Source organism: Somniosus microcephalus, chromosome 13 (assembly GCF_052327205.1).
Source record: "Somniosus microcephalus isolate GS21.2 chromosome 13, FLI_Smic_1.0, whole genome shotgun sequence".
NCBI classification, from domain to species: Eukaryota; Metazoa; Chordata; class Chondrichthyes; order Squaliformes; family Somniosidae; genus Somniosus; species Somniosus microcephalus.
This window is the reverse complement of record NC_140999.1, coordinates 25,380,108-25,404,793: the sequence shown is the minus strand read 5'-3', so window position 1 is coordinate 25,404,793 and position 24,686 is coordinate 25,380,108. Positions and strand designations below refer to the sequence as shown.

The following is a 24,686-nucleotide window of genomic DNA, read 5'->3' as shown; positions in this document are numbered from 1 at the left end:
GCATATTCCATTTATTTGGGCTCCATAGGTAGTATGTCATACCAACAACTATCAAGTCTATGAAAGCAATGAAAAGCACCAAGCAATATTAGCAACAGCATTGTATAACATGAAGACGACTTTAACTGGGTTTCAAAACAGATGCATATTTCCATATGGACAGAGTGTTCTTTAACGGTCCATACATGTGCTTATGGTACATTGTTGAGGTTCTTTGTGGCCTTATACAATATGGTGCATCACTCATAACGGAATACGCGTTCTAACATTTGTTTAGTATTTTGATCGAAATACTTTTATTGCCCAAGTTATGGAAGTAACATACCCTCCCACTCAATCTAAACTCAGGAGAGGAAAAGATGAGACACGTCAGGGGAGACAGTCCACAGGCCCGACGTGTGCCTCCCTTTCACTTAGGGCTTGCAGAGCATTCAAGGTCAGTTGTAAAATCGCTAATACCACAATTCCAATCTGCCAATTAAGATAAGCAAGTTACAGAAGTTGTAATTTTGCCTTTGTGCACTCCAGCCTTCCCTGCCTCCATGTCTCTTTCAGTCACCATTGCTCCTTTACACAACCGCTCCAATTTTCAGCCTTGGTGTATTCAGTATTTGATTTTTTGCATCAGATCAAGTAATTGGCAATCTAAGGCCGCGAATTTCCTGAGGGTTTTTGGCGAACTGGGGAAGTTATTCGGTTGGGCGAGGGCAGAATCCAGTAATGCCCAAGCTCCATCTGTTTGACCTGCACCAGGGACCTCTCTCGGCAGTGCAGAAACCAGATGACGTCAAAAGGAGACAAGACTGACGGGGTAGCATCGCCCATCAGAATTGCCGCCAGTCCCGCCTCCGATGCCCCCAGTGCACCGTATGCCTGTATGAAGCATGTCTACAGTACTATAATCTGGTGAAAGGGAGACCCAGCAAAGTGGGAAAAGCAAAGCTCCCTTACAGCAGCTGGTCTCATGGCAAGAGCTGCTGCAAGGAAATGGGCCCATCTTTAAAAAAGGCCCATTTTTTGGTCCAAGCATTATTCTTCAGCTAGACTTGCTGACGAGACACAGCAGCTGGAAAACACCATAGGTGACCCAACTGCGCCAATACTGCCATGAGCGTCCATCCGCTTTATTCTAATTATATTACGTGCCCATAGAAATCCAACAAGGTCAGGCGTGCAAGTGCCCAGTGTAGTCCCGATCTGACATTGCTAGAGAGCGGAATGGGATTGCGGATTTTAGGCTGCCAGCAGACGCGGACTGGCTATCGGGAAATTCCGCCCGCCCCCAAGTGCCCCCCCGAAGAGTGTGAGCGAGAAGTGGTAAATTAACAGCTTAAGCTTTTAGCAGAAGCATTCCACCCGCCCCAAACCTTGACCACTCCAGTGCAGGTGTTTTACAGTATTTTGTTTTCGGGATGTCTGGGAATTTCCTGCTCACAGCTAGTACCTCTCTGCCGCCGGAACTTTGCCGGGAGTGCGGTGGAAACCCCATGGCGAAAGCGGGAGCCTTACCGAGTCCATCAGCCCAAGAATGGCAGAGAGGAAACAAACGTACCGCACCTCTTCACTGGAGGCTATGCGACAGACTCTGGCCCATAGATTATCAGTCAAAGATGGTGGGGGGGGTTGGGGTATTTTTAATTCAGTTTTCAATTCATAGGGGTGACATGAGCCTAGCTCCTCGCATCGTCGGTTGGTTACCGCTGGAGTGATGGGCTGTGCTTAATGTGTGATATTATATAAGGACATTCGCGAAGGCATGTGCATTACCCAATGTTTTCCTGGGGTTGTAACTCTGGGCCTGGTCACAAGGCTGCTTGCGTGGGAGGCTCAGGCCCAGTTCCTGACGCTAAAACCGTAAAAATAAAAGATTTCAGTTTAATTTCCAAAAGCCAGATTTAAGAAATTGGAAGCCAGACTGCCGTGAAACACTCCCTCTTCTCTTTCTACGCAACCTGTAAGACAACAATCCAGAACCAATTGTCGGCAATCAGTTAACTATGAAGGGGAAACGTTTATTTCAGCCGTTCGTGTTATGATTTGCTTTCTGTGCAGTTTGCTGACCTGGGAACTTGGCTGAACTGACGGTGAACCATGGACGATACAACCTTAACCACGGTTCCCCACAATAGCACGAGCTGTATTTGAGTCAGTGCTACAAATGTGACCGTTGAACCAGGGAGAGATTTATGAGTTATACGTGACGAGATGTTTTAGCCCATAATTATATCCTTGCTCACTGGCCTAATCATTATGCAGTGAGTCGCTAGCCTGTTGAATTTGCTTTGTAAACCGCGCAACTTCCTTCTACAATTCTTGAGGTTGGGTCTACACTGATCAGCCCACAGGACTAATTTAACTGCAATTAAATTGCTTTCAATTTAATGAAAACATAATCTTAGTGATAACATATAAAAGGAAAGGGATTGCACAGTAAAGGACGTAACTTAAAGATATAGGGTTAGAAAGGAGAGAGAAATAGGCGCATCGGTCACCTGTTCAACGCCTCGCCAGATATTCAGTTCTGCTGAAGTCAACGGAACCAAATATCGGGCCGGGGGAGGAGTCTAACAGGCAGCCGATGCCATACCGCCAGTTGTGCACCAATACCCAAAGCCGAATTTCTACCCTTATATTTCTGGATTATCCTGACGGCTTAGGATTCGAGGGGAGGGGAATTGCTGTCCAGCTGACTCACGTGGTGGCTAAGCTTCTCATCAAGAGTGCCCCCATTTTTGATGTAGTCTCCCAGTGTGACTGGATCTATTTTTCTTTCTCTCCCCCCACCCCACCCCCCCACCCACCCCCACATACGATTGGTTCCCAGTTTTCCCTGCAAAGTAGTTTGTTTGGGAGGCAAGAACTATCCTCATTCAGTGCCCTGCCTGTCTCACATGTTGCTAGGATCAAAGATAGTTAAAAGGTGAAGATGCTGTAGTGATCCTCCCCAATCCCACTCCAATTTTCCCCTTCCCTCACCTAAAAGGCACAGATCTGCAGGGGGGTGGGGGGGGGGGGGGGGGGATGGATTGAAGTGATGGGTACCCTTGGGTACCTTGCCTAATTGGGTATTCTTACAGGAGTTTAAGAGATTGAATATCTGTTATCTGTATAGGTGCAGGTGCAGAACATGAATAGCGACCAAGAGCACAAGCCCAGATTCATTTTCCTCCCTCTTCCCCTGGTCGCTGGGACCTGTTTATGATGCCCTATAGCTCTAGCTGAGATGTCATCTGATTACCACAAACAGAATCAGACCTGAAATCTTGTCCATATGGCTAACGTTCTACCAGATGGTGCACTTACCCATTAAGCCAACAGGCAAGTGAGTAACTGTTTAAATTCCACTGGGAAAGTACCCTCAACAAATACCCTCACGTGCAGTCACATCTTTTGAAGTATTTCTTTGCTTGAAGTTTCAAATGACGTAACCCACTGAACCCCTGGACAAAAACTTTTTAAAGTTTATCTCAGCCATCAATTATGGATCAATAAATTAAGGTATTTCTGCTTTCTGGTGCTATGGCACCCCCACTTTACACACTACTGTATTGGCTGCCAGTATTTTTATTTGTAGCTTAATCGTCTTTCCAATTCCACAAAGTTGACTATTCACATACTTGTTTTATTGTTATTCCTTTCCAGACTAGAGTGGCTACTTTAAAATGTTTTCTTGTAAAATCATAATCCTCAAACGTGACAGCACATTGGATGCAATGAATACAGTGCCCAGAACTGTACTCAGAACAGGCTCAATATATCAGAGTTAAGAGGAAAGGGCCCCGTGCCCTTGAACTGCTCCTTCCAAATAATTAATACTGAAGACTTTCCTAGTACTTTTAGGTTTGGCATCAGTTTATTGCAGCCGCATTTTGAAACATGCTTATAATGGAGATCACATCAATATACATCTTTCTCAAATGTCCCACCTGATTGCCATACCACAATATTAAACAATGTTGCTGAGGAAAAAAAACAGCAAGTAAATGCAGAACTCCCAAACTACCAAAGAATTAAAAAAAGTCAATTTACCAGTTGTACAAAAGTCAGTCCAAATCACCGACTTGAATTCACCCTTTCATAACATTGCTGGTTGGGAGTCATGCACATTATACAGACTACACGTGGGAGAGAAAAGGATGTGAAAGTAAATGGCATTTCCTCAAACTCTTGACTGCTGTGATGAAATATTTCCATTCATCACTGCCTGTGACTGAGATCGGTTTCAGTGTCATTTCCCTTCCCCCAGACCTCATTGTATTGTGTACTGGAATGTGCTGTATTGTATACTGGAATGTGCTGTGTGTAGGGCTCCGCCCATACCTGGCCCCGTTTGTAAGCTAGCTTTCAGTCTAGCCCCAGTCTCCAGAAGGACGACATCTCTCTCGCTTACCTGTTTCGTTCTAAGTTAATAAAAGCCTTGTTTTGTTCTGCTACCTTCGAGTCTCGGAATTATTGAGGCACATCAATTTTATTAACTTATTTTTTCAACACTATGGATCAACTCCTGAAACCCGAACGTTTGGATTTGGATCAACATGCTCCGGACACATCAGCACGCTTCGGACACTGGTTTGAGTGTATGGAATTCTTCCTGGACAATTCCGCAGCCGTCAAAGACGCTACGGACGCTGCAAGGATGAGGCTCGGAATTCTGCGGAATTGGGTAAGCCACCGGGTTTACCCCCTCATCCAAGACGCCGAGACGTACCTGGCCGCCTGCGACATCTTAAAGGCGCATTACCAGCAGCCTACGAATGAGGTGTATGCTAGGCACCTGCTCGCCACCCGCGCACAGCGACCTGGGGAATCGGTGGAGGAGTTCCTAAGCACCCTGAAAATGCTTGGCAAAGACTGCAAGTGCCGAGATGTAAAAGCCGCGGTGTACACTGACGAGCTTGTTCGCGATGCCTTCATCACAGGCCTCAGCTCCACTTACATCCGGCAAAGACTGCTGGAAAAAACGGGGTTGGACCCGAAACAGGCTGCGGACACCGCGCGATCCCTGGATGTGGCCCAGAGAAACTCGGACGCCTACTCTTCAGCCCGCGCCGTCCACGCCGCCACGTGTGCACCGAGGGCGCCGCCATCTTGGAAGGCATCTTCCCCGCCCGACAGCCCGACACCGGCTGGGCCCCGCTCTCCCCCCAGAAGCCCTACGACAGCCGCGACGCGTCAGGGACGCAACTGCTACTTCTGCGGGCAGCCAAAGCACACCAGAAACCTGTGCCCGGCGAAAGGCACCACCTGCTTTAAGTGCGGTAAGAAGGGGCACTTCGGGAAGGTGTGCAGAGGGAACCCCGCCGGAAAACCAACCGCCGGAAAACCCGCCACCGCCGCGTGTGCGCCGTGGGAGCGGCCATCTTGGACGCCATCTTGCCCGACCTCGTGGGGTCCGCCATCTTGTGAGCAGACAGCGTGGACGCCATCTTGTATCGATCAGGGCCCTACAGTGGCATCGGTCACAGTGGACCAGACCAGGCCGCACCCGCTATCCAGATCAATGGTGGACATCGAGGTAAACGGGTGCCGGGTTAAATGCTTAATTGACAGTGGAAGCACGGAGAGCTTTATCCACCCAGAACTGGCACAACAACTCTCCCTAAAGGTGGTCCCTACTCAGGGTACCATCTCTATGGCTGACAAAACCCAGACATCGACCATTCTGGGTTACTGCACGGTACAATTGTGCGTTAACGGAACTGTATATGATAATTTTAAAGTATTAATCATGAAGAGCCTATGTGCGAGCGTGATCTTGGGCCTGGATTTCCAGTGCAACCACCAAAGCATCACGCTCAAGTACGGTGGGTCCCAGCCGCCCCTCACAGTGTGTGGTCTGGCTACCCTGAAGGTAAAGCCGCCTTCGCTATTCGCGAACCTTACCCCTAACTGCCGGCCAATAGCGACCAAAAGCAGGAGGTACAGCTGGGAGGACAGGCGGTTTATCGCGACCGAGGTAGACAGGCTCCTGAAAGAGCGCATTATTGAACGCAGCAACAGCCCGTGGCGCACCCAAGTGGTAGTGGTAAGGGGTAGCGAGAAGAAACGGATGGTGATCGACTATAGTCAAACGATCAACAGGTACACCCTACTAGACGCCTACCCGCTACCCCGCATATCAGAAATGGTGAACCAAATCGCCCAATACCGGGTGTTCTCCACCATCGACCTCAAGTCAGCGTACCACCAGCTCCCTATCAGACCAGAGGACCGCCCGTACACCGCCTTCGAGGCGAACGGACGCCTCTACCAATTCCTCAGAGTCCCCTTTGGGGTGACGAATGGGGTCTCGGTCTTCCAGAGGGAGATGGACCGCATGGTCGATGACCACCACTTGCAGGCAACCTTCCCCTACCTCGACAACATCACCATCTGCGGTCACAACCAGCAGGATCACGACTCGAACCTCGAGAGGTTCCTGAAAACCGCACAAAAACTCAACCTCACCTACAACGAGGACAAGTGCGTTTACAACACCACGCGCCTCTGCATACTAGGCAGCGTGGTGGAGAATGGGGAAATCGGACCAGACCCCGACCGGTTGCGCCCCCTACGGGAGCTGCCCCTGCCCAACACTCCCAAAGCCCTGAAAAGATGCCTGGGGTTATTTTCTTATTATTCCCAATGGGTCCCCAACTACTCCGACAAAGCCCGCCCCCTCTTGAAAGCATCCTCTTTCCCGCTCTCTGCTGAGGCCCACGCCGCCTTCAAAAGCATTAAGCAGGATATTGAGCGGGCCACGCTACAGGCAGTGGACGAGAACACTCCATTTCAAGTGGAAAGTGATGCGTCTGACTTCGCCTTGGCAGCCACCCTCAACCAGGCGGGGCGGCCCGTAGCTTTCTTCTCGAGGACCCTCCAAGGGCCCGAGATCAGACACTCCTCCGTGGAAAAGGAGGCCCAAGCCATCGTGGAGGCAGTGCGCCACTGGTGCCACTACCTAGCCGGCAAACGCATCACCCTACTTACCGACCAGCGGTCGGTAGCGTTTATGTTCAATAATAAAGAGGGGGAAGATTAAAAATGATAAGATTCTTAGGTGGCGGATTGAGCTCTCCACCTTCGAGTACGACATCATTTACCGGCCAGGGGCCCTTAACGAATCCCCTGACGCCCTCTCACGAGGGATGTGTGCCAGCGCCACCGGGGATCGGCTACAGACCCTCCACAACGACCTCTGCCACCCAGGGGTCACGCGGCTGTTCCACTTCATAAAGTCCCGTAACTTACCCTACTCGATTGAGGAAGTTCGGTCCCTGACCAGGAACTGCCGCACTTGCGCTGAGTGCAAGCCTCGGTTCTACCGCCCAGATAGAGCCCACTTAATCAAAGCTACACGGCCCTTTGAGCGGCTCAGCTTAGATTTCAAGGGCCCCCTCCCGTCCGTCGACCGCAATGTTTACTTCCTGAACATTGTGGACGAATACTCCCGGTTCCCATTCGCCTTCCCCTGCCCAGACATGACCAGCGCCACGGTCATTAAATGCCTCAACAGCCTGTTCGGTATGCCGAGCTACATCCATACGGATAGGGGGGCGTCCTTCATGAGTGAAGAGCTACGCCAGTACATGCTGTCCAGGGGGATCGCCACGAGCCGTACCACCAGCTACAACCCCCGGGGTAACGGCCAAGTGGAGCGAGAGAACGGGACAGTATGGAAAGCAGTCACTCTAGCTCTAAGGACCAAGGGCCTCCCTATCTCCCGCTGGCAGGAAGTCCTCTCGGATGTGCTCCATTCGATACGGTCGCTATTGTGTACGGCCACTAATACCACGCCTCATGAACGAATGTTTGTCTTTCCCCGGAAATCCACCTCAGGCGTATCCATGCCGTCATGGCTGTCCACCCCAGGTCCGGTACTCGTGCGAAGGCATGTGAGGGGCCACAAGACGGACCCTCTCGTGGAGCCAGTACACCTACTCCACGCCAACCCCCAATATGCATATGTCCGGCACGCCGACGGAAGGGAGGACACCGTGTCCATAAAAGACGTCGCCCCAGCCGGCATCGACAACAACCACGGCAATAGCGGCAACGACGATCACAGCAACTCTTACCCACCCACTACTCTTTCATCACCCCCGGAAGAACACCGACCAACGGCACCCCCCCCAACTACCCCTTCAACAACCCTGGCGGCACCCCCGGCAGAGACCCAGGAGGCTACCGGGGACACCCAGCCGACACCCGCGGCACCGCAACAGCCACGTCGGTCGCAGAGGACTATCAAACCCCCGAACAGACTAAATCTATAGAAGGGGTGAATGTGATGAAATATTTCCATTCATCACTGCCTGTGACGGAGATCGGTTTCAGTGTCATTTCCCTTCCCCCAGACCTCATTGTATTGTGTACTGGAATGTGCTGTATTGTATACTGGAATGTGCTGTGTGTAGGGCTCCGCCCATACCTGGCCCCGTTTGTAAGCTAGCTTCAGTCTAGCCCCAATCTCCAGAAGAACGACATCTCTCTCGCTTACATGTTTCGTTCTAAGTTAATAAAAGCCTCGTTTTGTTCTGCTACCTTCAAGTCTCGGAATTATTGAGGCACATCAACTGCTTCCCTTCTCATCTCAAACTGTAGTATTTTTCTCTCCAATGTGCAAAATGTTTCAAAATTAAAAATTCAACTTCATGAAATTTAAAGAAAAAAAAGAGTTCAGTAAACATTTGTATCACACGTTAATCATTTCTTCCCCCCCTCCCACCCCACCCCCTGCTAATTATCTTCCCCCATGGTGACATGGTTCAGATAGGAAACTCCAGGAATGCCTCCAACTAGAGTTGGCAACCCTATGTGGGACTGGAGTCACATATAGGCCCAATCGGGCATGGACAGCAGTTTTCCTTCCCTAAAAAAGATTAGTGAACCAGTTGAGTTTTTAAAGGACAATCAGACAGCTTCATGGTCACTTTTACTGATACCAGCTGCTTTTATTTTCAGATTTTTTTTTCCAGAAGACTAAAAATTCAAATTTTCAAACGGTCATGGTGGGATTTGAACTTTCATTTTTTGAATTATTAGTCTGGGTCACTGGATTACTAGTCCAGTAACATAACCACTATTTATGACTGCAGACAACACCAAACTAAAATCATAGACATTTACGGCACAAAAGGAGGCCATTCGGCCCATTGTGTCTGTGCCAACCTAACCCCACTTTCCAGCTCTTGGTCCGCAGCCTTACAGGTTACAGCACTTCAGGAGCATATCCAAGTACATTTTAAATGTGATGAGGGTTTCTGCCTCTACCACGCTTTCAGGCAGTGAGTTCTAGACTCCCACCGCCCTCTGGGTGAAAAAAAATTCTCAACTCCCCTCTAATCCTTTGACCAATTACTTTAAATCTATGCCCCCTGGTTATTGACCTCTGCTGAGGGAAATAGGATCTTCCTATCCACTCTAAATAGGCCCATTCATAATTTTATCCACCTCAATTAAATCTCCCCTTAGCCTCTTCTGTTCCAAAGAAAACAACCCCAGCCTATCCAATCTTTCTTCATAGCTAAAATTCGCCAGTCCTGGCAACATCCTCATAAATCTCCTCTGTACCCTCGGAATAAGAGAATTGACATTGAACCATGGTGTGAAAGTTAGAAGAGGTGATCAAAAGCTAGGTCAAAAAGATGGATTTTGAGAAGTGTTTTGAAGTTGGAGATAAGTGCACAGGCTTGTGGTTTGGGAGGGAATTTCAGAGAATAAGATTGAGGTGACTGATGACTGAAGACTAATGGCGAGATGAGAGGATGGGAAAGATGCAGCACAAAAGGCTAGGGTCGAAATACAGAAGCTTGTGGTGGGAGGTTGCAGAGGTAGGTTGGGATAAGGCCATGGAAGGGTTTGAAGACATGGATGAGGATTGTAAATTAATTGCGTTGAGGAACAGGGAGCCAATGTAAATCAGCTAGGATGGAAGGAATGAAGAGCAAATAGCACAGGATACAGGCAGCTGAGTTTTGAACAAGTTGGAATTTATGGAAGATGGTGGATGTGAAGCTGACAAGGGAGTACATCTAGAGATAATATAATTGTGGATGAGCGTTTCAGCAGCATTGTGGGTGAGGTGCAGGCAGAGGTTGGCACGATTGCAGAGGCAGAATTAAGCAATGTTGGGGATGGCTGGAATGTGGAGTTTGTGCTCATCTCTGCGTCAAGCAGTTTGCATTGTCTTTTCAACCTGAGCAAGTGGCTCCCAGAAACAAAAGCAGAACACACTCCCAAGTCAATAAACTTAGAAATGACTGAAAAAGTGCCTCTTCATTTTAAAGAAACACAATTCCTTTAGATGGTGAATAACCAGAATAGTCCCAGTCAGGAACAATATAGCATACAGTGCAAGTGATGAATCTACACACAGGCTGGTAATACAAAATATATGTGCAAGCACCACCTGAACTAGATGATCCTAGTTAGACCCCCAAAAGTATTACTAATTGTTGTTGGTCTGTAAGGGTACTTTTGTTATTTTTCCCAAGCTTGTTTTCTTGTCCACAGAGGATAAGACCTTCCATTTAGTTTGACCTAGACTTTACATCGAATATACTCAAGATTTTAAAAAGGAAGACAGAGGTACTCTGGTTAATTATAGCCCAGTTAGTCCAATATATGCAGTAAGGAAAATGGAAGAGTCTCGAATCAAGGATAAAATTACCACGTTTTTAGATAAAGAAAAAATTAGTAATTTCAAAAGAGATAATCGTCTTTAATGAAGGCGTAGGAGGTGATGGACATGGTAGAGGAGAGCAGAAATAGTGTATGGACGGACTTCAGGAAAACCTTCGACAAGGTGCCATGCAGAAGATTACTAGAGAACAGTAAGCAGTTAGGAGGTGGGGAATAGCAAACTGGAATAAAAATTGCTTAGAAAGAAGAAAATGCAAGAGTAGGAGCGAAGGAGAGTTTTCAAAGTGGTTGGAATTCAGTAGTGGTGTGGCACAGGGTTCAGTTCTGGAGCCACCTCTGTTTACTGTGTATGTTAATCATTTGGATATAAGTCTACAGGGAGTGATGCCAACATATGCAGAGGATAGAAACATAGAAAAATAGGAGCAGGAGTAGGCCATTCGGCCCTTCGAGCCTGCGCCACCATTCAATATGATCACGGCTGATCCTCTATCGCAATACCATCAACATTCAAGGTTTTCCTGCGTACAGGGTAAATACTGACATGGACTCATTGGGCCGAATATTTCTATGCTGTAACTTCTTTGTATTTCCAGTCTCATAACTAAGCCCATTTTACAGTAGGCTGGCATAATCCATTTAATGGAAATTTTGACTCCAAAAGTTTCTGGCCACTCCTTTCTGGCATGCTAGCCCAGTCTTGTGCAATATATTAGCCACTAACCATATTTGAATAATTGGGAATTCAGATATGGAAAATTGCACTTCTGATTGGTAACGATAAATTGAGTAATAGAAATTGAGTAATAGATGCCATCATTGGTCGGGTGATCGCAATACTCATTCACATGACATATGCATGACCTGGGGATGTATTTACACAAATGTTTCAAAGGTGGCAGGACAAGTTGAGAAGGCTGTTAAAAAAGTATATGGGATCCTTGGCTTTATTAATGGAGGAATATGGAGTACAAAAGAAAGGATGTTATGCTAAACCTTTATAAAACACTGGTTAAGCCTCAGCTGGAGTATTGTGTTCAATTCTGGGCACCACACTTTAGGAAGGAGGTCAAGGCCTTAGAGAGGGTGCAGAAGAGATTTACTAGAATGGTACCAGGGATGAGGGATTTCAGTTATGTGGAGAGACTGGAGACACTGGGGTCCTGCTTAGAGCAGGGAAGGTTAAGAGAAGATTTGTTCAAAATCATAAAGGGTTTTGATAGAGTAAATAAGGAGAAATTGTTTCAAGTGGCAGAAGGGTTGGTAACCAGAGAACACAGATTTAAAGGTGATAGGCTAAAGGAGGAAACTTTTTTTTTTATATAAACACAACGAGTTGTGATCTGGAATAAACATAAGAACATAAGTAGGAGCAGGAGTAGGTCATACGGCCCCTCGGGCCTGCTCCGCCATTCAATAGGATCATGGCTGATCCAAATCTAGACTCACGTCCACTTCCCTGCCCTTTCCCCGTAACCCCGAATTCCCTTGTCTGCTAGGAAACGGTCTCTCGGTTTTAAATTTATTTAATGTTGCAGCTTCCACAGCTCTCTGGGGTAGCAAATTCCATAGATTTACTACCCTCTGAGTGAAGAAGTTTCTCCTCATCTCAGTTTTGAAAGGGCAGCCCCTTATTCTAAGATTATGCCCCCTAGTTCTAGTCTCACCCATCAGTGGAAACATCCTCACCGCATCCACCTGATCAAGACTCCTCACAATCTTATATGTTTCGATAAGATTGCCTCTCATTCTTCTGAACTCCAATGAGTAGAGGCCCAACCTACTCAACCTTTCCTCATACGTCAACCCCCTCATCTCTGGAATCAACCGAGTGAACCTTCTCTGAACCGCCTCAAGAGCAAGGACATCTTTTCTTAAATATGGAAACCAAGACTGCATGCAGTGTTCCAGGTGTGGCCTCACCAATACCCTGTATAACTGCAGCAAGACCTCCCTGTTTTTATACTCCATCCCCCTTGCAATAAAAGCCAAGATTCCATTGGCCTTCCTAATCGCCTGCATACTAACTTTTTGTGTTTCATGCACCAGGACCCCCAGATCCCTTTGTAATGTAGCACTTTGCAGTTTCTCTCCATTTAGATAATAACTTGCTCTTTGATTTTTTCTGCCAAAGTGCATAACCTCACACTTTCCAATATTATATTCCATCTGCCAAATCTCTGCCCACTCACTTAGCCTGTCTATGTCCTTTTGCAGGTTTTTTTGTGTCCTCCTCACTCACTGCTTTCCCTCCCATCTTTGTATCGTCGGCAAACTTGGATACGTTGCACTTGGTCCCTTCCTCCAAATCGTTAATATAGATTGTAAAGAGTTGGGGTCCCAGCACTGACCCCTGCGGAACACCGCTAGTTACTGATTGCCATCCTGAGAATGAACCATTTATCCCAACTCTTTGTTTTCTGTTAGATAGCCAATCTTCCACCCATGCCAGTATATGACCCCCAATCCCGTGACTTTTTAATCTTGATCAGTAATCTTGTGTGTGGAACCTTGTCAAATGCCTTTTGGAAGTCCAGATAGACTACATCCACTGGTTCCTCTTTATCCACCCTGTATGTTACGTCCTCAAAGAATTTGAGCAAATTTGTCAAACATGACTTCCCCTTCATAAAACCATGCTGACTCTGTCCTATTAAATTATGTTTATCCAAATGCTCGGTTACTGTTTCCTTAATAATGGACTCCAACATTTTGCCAACCACAGATGTTAGGCTAACTGGTCTATAGTTTCCAGCTTTTTGTCTACTTCCCTTCTTAAATAAGGGTGTTACATTAGCAGTTTTCCAATCTGCCGGGACCTTTCCTGAGTCCAGGGAGTTTTGGAAAATAATCACCAATGCATCCACAATCCCTACCGCCACTTCCCTCAAGACCCTAGGATGTAGGCCATCAGGTCCAGGGGATTTATCCGCCTTAAGTCCCATTATTTTACCGAGTCCCATCTCCTTAGTGATTTTAAATCGTGTTTAACTCCTCTCTCCTCCCCCCATTGCCCCCTGTTTGTCCAGTGTTCGGATATTTTTAGTGTCCTCTACTGTAAAGAGTGATACAAAATATTTGTTCAGCGTCTTTGCCATCTCCATGTTCCCCACCACTAGTTTCCCGGTCTCATCCTCTAAGGGATCAACGTTCACTTTAGCCACCCTTTTTCTTTTTATATAGCTGTAGAAACACTTGTTATCTGTTTTTATATTTTTTGCTAGTTTACTTTCATAATCTATCTTCCCTTTCTTAATTAATCTTTTAGTTATTCTTTGCTGGCTTTTAAATGCTTCCTAATCTTCTATCCTCCCACTCGATTTGGCTACTTTATATGCCCTTGTTTTCAGTCGGATACTATCCTTTATTACTTTACTAAGCCACGGATGGCTGTCTTTTCTTTTACTCCCCTTTTTCCTCAGTGGAATATATTTATCTTGAAAGATGTGAAATATCTCCTTGAATGTAGACCACTGCTCTTGTACCGTCTTACACTTTAATCTGTTTTCCCAGTCCACTTTAGTCAATTCTACTCTCATACCTTCATAGTCTCCTTTATTTAAACTCAGTATGCTGGTTTGAGATCCAACTCTCTCACCCTCAAACTGAATTTGGAATTCAACCATATTATGGTCACTCATTCCAAGGGGATCCTTTACTAGGACATTTTTTATTAAACCTGTTTCATTACACAGGACCAGGTCTAAGATTGCCTGTCCCCTGGTTGGTTCAGTTACATACTGCTCAAGGAACCCGTCCCTAATACAGTCTATGAACTCTTCCTCAAGGTTGCCATGCCCAATTTGATTAGTCCAGTCAATATGAAAGTTAAAATCCCCCATGATTATAGCTGTTCCCTTATTACAAGCCCCAACTATTTCCTGATTTATACTCCGACCAACAGAGTTGCAACTGTTAGGAGGCCTATAGACTACGCCCACTAGTGACTTTTTCCCCTTATTATTCCTTATCTCCACCCAAACTGTTTCACTATCCTGATCCTTTGACCCAATATCATTTCTGACTATTGCAGTAATTCCATCCTTGACTAACATAGCAACCCCACCTCCCTTTCCTTCCTGTCTGTCCGCCCTAATTGTCAAATACCCCTGGATGTTTAGTTCCCAGTCATGGTCACCTTGCAGCCATGTTTCTGTAATGGCCACCAGATCATACCCATGTGTAGTTATTTGTACTATCAACTCGTCTATTTTGTTACGAATGCTGCGTGCATTCAGATAAAGAACTTTCAAATAGGTTTTCTGACAATTTATTCCTGCTTTTACCCCTTTTACTACTTTACCTTTATCATTATATACATTCTGTCCCTTCCTGACATGCTCTGGTTTTTAATTCCCCCACTGCTACCTTGCTCTATTGTCTTCTCCGCTGTCATTTTTATTTTTTGCTCTCTTAAAACCTCCCCCCCACTAATATTAGTTTAAAGCCCCCTCTACAGCCCTAGTTACTCAATTCGCCAGGATTCTAGTCCCAGCACTGGCCAAGTGAAGTCCGTCCCAACGGAACAGCTCTCTGTCCCAGTACTGATGCCAGTGTCCCAAGAAGCAAAACCCATTTCTCCCACACCAGGCTTTGAGCCACGCATTTAACTCTCTAATTTTATTTACCCTAGCCAAATTTGCACGTGGCTCAGGTAGTAATCCAGAGATTATTACCCTTGTGGTTCTGCTTTTTAATTTGACCCCTAGCTGCTCAAACACCCTCAGCAGAACCTCTTTCCTTGTCCTATCTATGTCGTTGGTACCAACATGGACCACGACAACTGGATCCTCCCCCTCCCACTCCAAGTTTCTCCCTAGCCCAGAGGAGATGTCCTTAACCCTGGCACCAGGCAGGCAACACGGCCTTCGGGACTCTCACTCTCGGCTGCAAAGAACCCTATCTATCCCCCTAATGATACTATTCCCCTACCACTACAACATTTCTTTTAACTCCCCCCACTTGAATGGCCCCCTGCTCCACGGTGCTGTGGCCAGGTTGCTCATCCTCCCCGCAGTCCCCGTTCCCATCCTCACAGGGAGTAAGAGCCTCAAACCTGTTGGACAAGAGCAAGGGCTGCTGCTCCTCCAACACTACCTCCTGGATCCCCATACCTGCCTCACTTCTAGTCACACCATCCTGTCCCTGGCCACGGATTACATCTGAATTAATTACTCTAATTGGTGTGACTACCTCCTGAAACACAGAGTCCAGGTAACTCTCCCCCTCCCTGATGTGTCTCAGTGTTTGAAGCTCGGATTCCAGCTCACCAACACGGAGCCGGAATTCCTCAAGCAGCCAGCACTTACTGCAAATGTGATCACCGTGAGCATCAATGGTGTCCTCCAGCTCCCACATATTGCAGCAGCAACACATCACCTGCTCTCCCATGTAATTAATTAAATTTATTATTTTTAAATACCCTCTGCCCCGATTTTAGATGATGAATATCACACCTTAAACTCTGTGGTTTATAGTTTCTAAGTTTAAAAAGAGAGAAATACTCACCAACCAATCACTTACCTGCTTTCTGGTGACGTCACACTTCGATTATTTTTTTACCTCTCTCCTTCCCTTTGAGTTCTGAGTTCGGAGATTAGTACACCTTACCTGGTCTCTGGAGCCTTTTATAGCCCCGCTCTGCCGCTCGAGTTTCCTGCCGACGCACTGTGAAAGTGTGGTGGAAGCCAATTCAATAGTAACACCCAAAGAGAATTGGATAGATACATGAGGGAAAAAGTTTACAGGGCTATGGGGAAGAGCAGGACTAATTGGATAGCTCTACCAAACAGCTGGCACAGGCACAATGGGCCGAACGGCCCCCTTCTGTGCTGTATCATTCTATGAGAACTTTAACCAGTTATGAGTTTGTTGGTAAAATGGTAAGGCAAAAAGCAGTGTGTGTGTGTTTGTTGATCATTGTTGAGTGCTTTACCTCCTTGGTTACTGAATGATGGTATAGGTTTGTTAAGTAAATGTACTTTTAGCTGTATTGTGCAAGTATATGCAAGGCATTTTCAACTAAAATTAGTGCACGCACCTAAAATGGTGTCACCGTGGCCATACCTGTGGTTAGTCAACAATTTCTATTGGGCAACACTGCGCTAGCCCAAAATGAACACTACTGTTAAAAGCAGTTTGTAGAAAATGTTTTACATTAATCAAGTTCCTGTAAAAATACCCTTCACAGTGTGAACTAGAATACTTTGTGGACTATGTACAACAAACAGTTGGTGCCATACCAAGGCTGGCACACCAGAGTTTGGATAAGCTTTTCAGAAGAAACAAACAAAGAAGTAAAAATTCCTTTCCACCTGAACATTCAGGTTGAGCAACATTCAAAAAAGTGATATGAGAAGTTCATTCATACCAGAGTTACCCAACCCTGGCAAAATATGTAAAATAGTCATGCTCTAAAAGAAAAAAGAAAGAGTCTACTTTGGTGACAAACAATTTATGAATAGTTTTTAAAACTTTTTGATGTTAGATTAACTATTGTAGGTCTTGCTCATTCTGCAAAAGGCAACCGTGGATGGATGGTTAAGCTGCAGCAGCAACTTTCTTTGGGTGGGACAACTGTTGAAGGCACTGGCCTTAATTGTTTGAAGTGGCTGAGGATCTCAGGATTTTTGCCAGACCTACTAAAAAACTGTTGCAGCTAGTCCTGCTTTTTTTTTTAAATAAAAAAAAGCTTAATGGAGACCAAGTCAAAGTGACCCTAGAGAATCTTTTTTTTTAAATTTTTTTTTTAATAAAAGCAGCAAATCCCAACAAGCCATTATTTACATGGCCTTGGCAGGTGTAATGCCAGACCAGGACTTCCGCAGCCAAGAAGCAAACTGCCTTTTTTGGAACAAAAGGAGGATTCACCGCAAGGATTAAACAACTCCGCCAATATGTTACAACAGCCACAGGAAAATACTCCCATGCTTCCTGCCTCCTCCTCTTTAGACTGTTGCAGCATTCGAAAAACACCTCAAAACCACTGTGTTGCTCTGCCTGTGAATAGCAAAGATAAAACAGAGACAGAATGCTGCGAATCAGTCAGTCAGGATGAGAGAAGGATTGGGTACAGTAGAGAAGTCAGAAATTATTTAAATTGTTTTAAAGTCAAGTAATGACAACATTGTGGGGAAGGTGGCATGTTCTTTATTTTGTATTATTACATAAAGATAAGTTGTACTGATTGAATTAATTAAGCATAACTGGTGTTCTGTATGTTCACTTTACTATGATATAAAGCAGCTCACCAATCAACCAGAGATTTAAATGTCTTGTCTGTACAGTTCTTGCTGCTTAGTACAAGGAAAATGATTGACAGGAGTTATCAATCATCCTCATCTTATCAAGTGTTTAGTTAGTCCACCTTCAGAGAGATTGAACAAGTATGTGTGAGAAAGACAAAAATATCCAGGTCAGATCTCAAAGGGATACTATTATTAATATGCCCTTGGGTTACACCATCGTACAAGTAGATATAGAGCAGCGGGAGCCAAGTCCTATCAAAGTAAGGTACTCAGGTCGCTTAAGGGAGCGATTAATGCTCCTGAACCAGAGAAGGTATCGCCAAAAGAACCAAATTTGTAACACCAACACTTCAAAGGGTTAACTTCCTGAAAACATGCAAAGCAAGCAAGGTTATATTTGAAGAATTATTGACATTAAAGTGTCAATATTTACAGCACCAATCAACCCAAATAGGACAGTTTGCTGATGTCAACCATTTTCCTTGTATTGAACAACACGAACTGTACAGACAAGATATCTGAATCTCTTGTAGACAATTAAAGTTGCTTCAAAATCCCTAATACGTCTACAGGGCACAACAACAATCAAACCACAAGAGAACCAATAGCAGGTGTACCATGAAAATAAGTGATAAATAAATTTGAACTTTGATTCCTGGTAGGTTCAAGACTTGCAAGTGGCTGTTTTTAATAGAGTGACTATTACTGAACTGTTAACACTTAGGGCATGGGACAAACTCCAAAAAATGACTGTTAAGAGTAAGCAGATACTATAGGTGTACATAGTTGATAGGGGTTGTTGGAAGAAGCAACGCAAAGACAATGAAAGATCAAAATTTAGGATCATTTTCACCTTCTTGCATAGCACAATGGAGTCCAAATTACCAACTGTTCAAAGCTACAAAACAAAAAGCATTACTTACATGCAAGTTGCTTGGCAAATAAGTTTACATTTATTGGTATTCAGCTTTAACAGAGTAAAGCTCTGTTGTGGCCATGATCCCTTTTATATGGGCACATGAGCCTGCACTTCAATTTGTCTGGTCATCAAATTCTCTCAAATGTGTTTACTTGCATGTTTGTCAGCACTTGGGGGAGAAAGACGATGGTGTCATTGAGAAAATGTAGCCTACAGCTGCAGGCTTGAAAAATACATTACCTGCAGTTTTAGAATGCTGCAATAGATTTCAATTTATACCACACAATAATCATCTCCATGATTTTTTTGTGGTTAACAAGCCACGACAATTGAAAATGCCCCACTCCAGGGCTTTAGCACATTTAGACCAATGTGCCAGTGGCGAGCCAAGAGAGGGCTGCTTTGTTGGACATTTTGCCCTTTGAATGACATGTTCTGTCTGCTTGTTCAGGGGCACAGTAAAGATCTCATGGGATTACTGCAAGAACAGCATGGAGTTCCGACCAGCATTCCTTCAACCAACACCACTAAAAATGCAATTAGCTGTTTTTTCATCTAATTGCTGTTATTAACAGCAAAACAGGTCCATGCCAGTGTTTATGTTTCACACGAGCCTCCTCCCACTCTTCTTCATTTAACCCCATCAATGTAGCCTTCTATTCCTTTCTCCCTCATGTGTTTATCGAGCTTCCCTTTAAATGCATCTGTGCTATTTGCCCCAACAAGTTCCACATTCTAACCACTCTCTGGGTAAACAAGTTTCTCCCGAATTCCTTACTGGATTTAGTGACGATATTGTATTTATGGCCAATTCTGGTCTCGCTCACAAGTGGAAACATCTTCTCTACCTCTACCCTATCAAAATATTTTCAGAATCTTAAAGACCTCTATCAGGTCACCCCTCAGTCATTCATAGAAGAGTCCTAGCCTGTTCAATCTTTCCGGATAGGTATAACCTCTCAGTTCCGGTATCAGTCGAGTAAATTTTTTTATGACCCTTCTCCAGTGCCTTCGTGTCCTTTTTATAATATGGAGACCAGAACTGTTCACAGTAAACTGCGGTCTAACCAAGGTTCTTTGCTGTATGTAGGATTTTGCCATGCGTAAAATGGATGTTTTTGCCTACATGATAACAGTCACTGCACTTCAAAGTATTTCATGGTTTGTGAAGCACGGCAACATTTCAGAAAAAGGTATTATACAGGGTAAATTTTCCTTTCCCCCCACCACCCCCCATATGAAAAAAATGGCTTGCAGATGACATCACTAAGCTACTCCGCAATCATCAATATAATCTGCACATAAATTAATACACAGCCCACATGGTGAAGGGCTAGGGGAGACAAACCATCACTACTAAATTATTAGGTCAGCCACTTAAGGGATCTAAACTTTATGCCACAGCTTCTCATAAAAATAGCAGGTGCACAATCATATACTTTTGTTTTAAGAAAAGAACATGGGAACACGAGTAAACCATCTCAGCCCCTTGAACCTGTTTCGCTATTGAATTAGATCATGGCTGATTAGCATCTTTATTCCACTTACCTGCCTTGGTTCCGTAACCCTCAATACCCATGTCTAACAAAAGTCTCAGTTTTGACATTTTCAATTGACCTAGCCTCAACAGCCTTTTGGGGAGAGACTGTTCCAGATTTCCACTACCCTTTGTGTGAAGAAGTGCTTTCTGACATCACCCCTGAATGGTCAAGCTCTAATTTTAAGGCAATGCCCCCTTGTTACACCAGAGGAAATCACTTCTCCCTATCTACCCTATCAAATCCTTTAATCATCTTAAACACCTAAATTAGATCACCTCAATCTTTTATATCCATCGGAATACAAGCATAGTCTATGACGCACCTTAAACTTTTTAAAAAACAAAGTCAGTGAAAATATTCTTAAAGATTGTTTTTCGATAGAAGTAGATTGGTAAAGGATATTGCCTTTTAATGTGGTTAGTTCTGAAGTAGTCTATTTAGGACAACAGAAGGGAAACTATTGCTTTGAGACTGCTCCCTTGCAATACGTATGCTTCTATGTTTAAAAAGTCTTAGGAACAAGTCTTACCTGTTTGTCACAGTCTCCTTTATTCTTCTCTTCAACAGTAAGAACCAAGAGCTCCGACGTGCTTTGTTCAGTGCTATAAAAAAACCTGTTGTAGAACAACAGCAGGCCCACACTCAGAGAGCTTGCGAGGCACGGAACAGCTATCAAACAGTACAGCAGCTAAGCAGTTCGAAAGTCACACCTGCTGTGCACATTACCTCAGCGATAGAAAACTTCAATAGTGCATTGCTCAGCAAAAGCTTATCAACTACGTTAGGTAATTTATTCCATCGTTATTTTTAAAAAGCCCTTTCGCCAAGACTTGCTATACCAAGGTCAGATATTCAGGAAGGATCATTAAATCATGATGGTTCTCACAACTCCATTGCAACCACCGGATTTTCTCTGCAATTTGTGACAAAGTTTATTGCCTCATTTACCATTAGAAATTAAAATTTGGCGAATCAGGCATCAGAACCCTGTAATCTAGCATGTAAATAAGTACATAAATATCTGATTTTGTATTTGAACACGCGTGCTTTATTAACATTGGGTGAGGAAATTTTTAATTCTGCAAAATTCATAATATTACAGGCAGTTTGGAAAATGTGCCTCACCACTTTCAACATTCTAAAGAAATTGTCAAGGTGGATACTAAAATAGAGTTGCAATCATTAATTGACACGTAGCGGTGTGAATATATTGTGTGCCAAAGTATACAGATAAGTATTCGCGAAGTTTTGGACTTTATACGAGTTCAAATGGTCACAATAAAACAAGATAATAAAATTATGCAAGCTCTTCAGACAAAAAACACCCTGTCATTTATGGAAATGTCTGCAGCCTGGAATGCCCAGCTCTCCCAATTGAAAATAGAGGGGGATTAATGGATGTAAAAACATTTTTAAGTTACATTTTCCCTCCCCAAATGTTCACCCAATGGTTTTACCATCAAGTCCATAAGTCAGTGGAAGCCTGAGTGAGCAAGCAAGTCGCGTTGTTGGAGGAAATAGATGACTTAAGTCAATCTTTCACCTTGCAGGTAACACTTTTGCCAATGTTACCTCTACCAACATCATATGGAGATGAATGCAAGTCTTTGTTTTTCACTTCAGCAAACCAAAGAAAGAAGGAATCCTGTAAGCATACAGAGCTGGCATTGGAATTTCCTGGCTAGGATGGTGTCCTGATCAGAAAGGTGTCACTCGCTAACATGAAGTCAACAGAGCTGCTTTATGCTGAGTGCAGGTCCTGAAATGGAAATTTCTGAATGAGGGCAGCAAAAACATTAAAAATAATTGTTTTTAATTGTATAAAAAGGGGAAGAGGGGAGGGGCTATCCTTCAACTGAATGTACTTTCTCCTCCCCTCTACCCTACCTTCTCCTTTAGAATACATTTAAAATTAAATACCCCAAGACCCATCTCGAGTTATCTTCCCCTTTAAAAATTCAGACAGACAAGATTATGAACATACACCAAAAACATGAACTGGTTTCTCCACTTTCTGGCAGTCCAGTTACAATAGAAATTGCCAAAGGCATATTCTTGGCATCGCAGATATAGTTGTTTATGTTAAAAAAAAACAAATATCATGTGATTATAAAGAAAGCTTTTGTCAGCAATTAGATTTGACTGCAGGAGAGCAGTCATAATCAACTCAGTCTCAATTGGGAGAACAGTAAAAAATTTAATGAGGTTTTAAAATACTATTAAATATATTCACACACCAAAATTTGTTCTACTGGGGAAGGGAGAGAAAAGAAAAACTAAAAATAACTATGCCTGGTCTTTCAGCTTAACTTCTCAGCACTAGAATTGTGGTAATGTGTATAGTTTCTGCAACACCACATCTGCAAATTGTATGTCCGGTGAAGTTTGAATACTGATTATTGAGCCATGTCCAATTTCCATATTTTTTGAAAACTCAGGATGCTCCTTAAACAAAAAAATATATACCCATTTACTAGACAAATGAAGCAACGTCCTCTGCATGTCAGCTGTCTCCTTGTGTGATATTAGGAGAGTGGGGAATACGGGAAGAATTTCTTTAAAGATTGCAGTTTCCATTTGGCTGCAACATCAAATGGAGTAGGCAGCCCTTCCTTGACATTTATTATAAGCCCAGGATACATGGAACATTTTAAAAACTGGGGCTTATCCCTAGCAACGGCTTCACCTGACGAAGGAGCAGCGCTCCGAAAGCTTGTGATTTCAAATAAAGCTGTTGGACTATAACCTGGTGTTGTGTGACTTCTTACATTTGCACAAGTACAGGTATTTGTTTCCAAGAATGACCATAGACCAGTCAGCCTTAAGAATTGAAATAAACAGTCCACAAATTGCAGAACCAAAGTACTACGAGCAAATCATATACAAATAAAAAATCCAATTAGTTGCACGCAAACAAGTCTGTGGCCAGAAAGCTAATCTATTGTTACTAATGAAAGAAAACTTCAAAGTTACAAGTGCAAAACCAGTTGGTACCAGGCAACACTCAAGTTGTACCTATAGCGGACGTGTCATTCTCAACCGTTTACCCGTATGAAGCAGATGTCCTGTGGCTGAAAACAAGGCTCAGAAACCACTATGGCAGCGGTTCTACAATATTGATTGAAGGACCTGTGGAAACTGGCTTGTTTAGATTGAGACACAGATTTCCTAGCACTGGAGCAAGAAAAGCAAAAGGCTCACACTAGCTTCTACATATTAAGCCACAGCTTGGAACTTGTTTTCTGGCTGCCAGACCTTGTCTAATGACAATGGCCCATAAGTATCAGCAAGAACTACACTTCCAGGCATATGGACAGCCTGGCAATCCTTACCCGATAAATATGGCCCATCAAGATCAGTAAGTCAAGAACTATACTTCCAGGCACATGGACAGCCTGAATCACTTAGCCGGTCAATGATCAGTTTGATGTGCCTCAATTATTCCGAGACTCGAAGTTAGCAGAACAAAAGTAAGGCTTTTATTAACTCAGAACATAACACGTAAAATAGAGAGATGTCTTCCTTCAGGAGGCTGATGCCCGACTGAACTTAGATTACAAAGGAGCCAGGTATGGGCGGAGCCCTGCACACAACCAGTTCCAGCACATTCCAATACATAATACATGAGGACTGGGGGGAAGGGAAAAGACACAGAAAGCAGGCAGTTACAAGACACAGAAAACAGGCAGTGATGAATGGAATATATTTCATCACACAGCTCATACTGCTGCCAGAGATACAGGCAAAAAATCTCTATAACTGGGCCTCAGAACTTCCAGAGGCACCAGTGATAGTTGCTGAAGTTGAGACATGGGAGCCACTGCTAACAATAGGCTTTTTTCCTGAACTCCCCCGCTCCACTACTAAGGTGAAGACCTTAGAGAAGTAGCAGGAGGTTACCAAGCTTTGGAAGAGCAGGCTTGATGAAGTTTTAATCTGGCAACTTGCAAAATAGTTTAGTTGGTATAATTAGACAGGAGCTTCTCTTTCTGGAATACTTGGGGATAAAGATTCCACAAATCTCAATCCTCTGTTGTATCCAAGATGGGAAATCAGTGGGAACCTCAGAGAAAGTATAAACAGGAGTTTAAATTGTTCCTCTGAGGTTTCTGCCAATCTTCCTCTGAAGTTACAGCGAGAGAATCCCATGGAAATTTTACACCCAGGCTCAAATGAAGCATGACTGTTACAAACTGTTATGTGCGTATCAATAAGTATTTGCTGGTGGTCTTGTAGTTAGGGTTCGCTGCTTTTACCATCACAACTCAAGTCGGATTCCTGGTCTGGGAATTGTTACTTGTGTCCTTGCACAGGCTGAATGGGGTGGGTGGAGTTGACAACAGTGCAACTTGAGAC

The 24,686-nt window shown here is 44.3% G+C and overlaps 1 protein-coding gene across 2 annotated transcripts in view; it reads right to left on the bottom strand.

Moving 5' to 3' along the window:
• Positions 1 to 24,686, bottom strand: part of LOC147108144 (uncharacterized) — an 81,605-nt gene that overhangs the window by 46,370 nt on the left and 10,549 nt on the right. The window contains exon 1 of one of the 2 annotated variants that reach the window (XM_086004652.1): positions 20,860 to 21,107. The exons of the other annotated variant lie outside the window; for it this stretch is intronic. The gene's annotated coding sequence lies outside the window, so the exon portion shown is untranslated. Of the gene's footprint in view, positions 1 to 20,859; positions 21,108 to 24,686 lie in introns of those variants that run through there. 2 annotated transcript variants of the gene reach the window in all.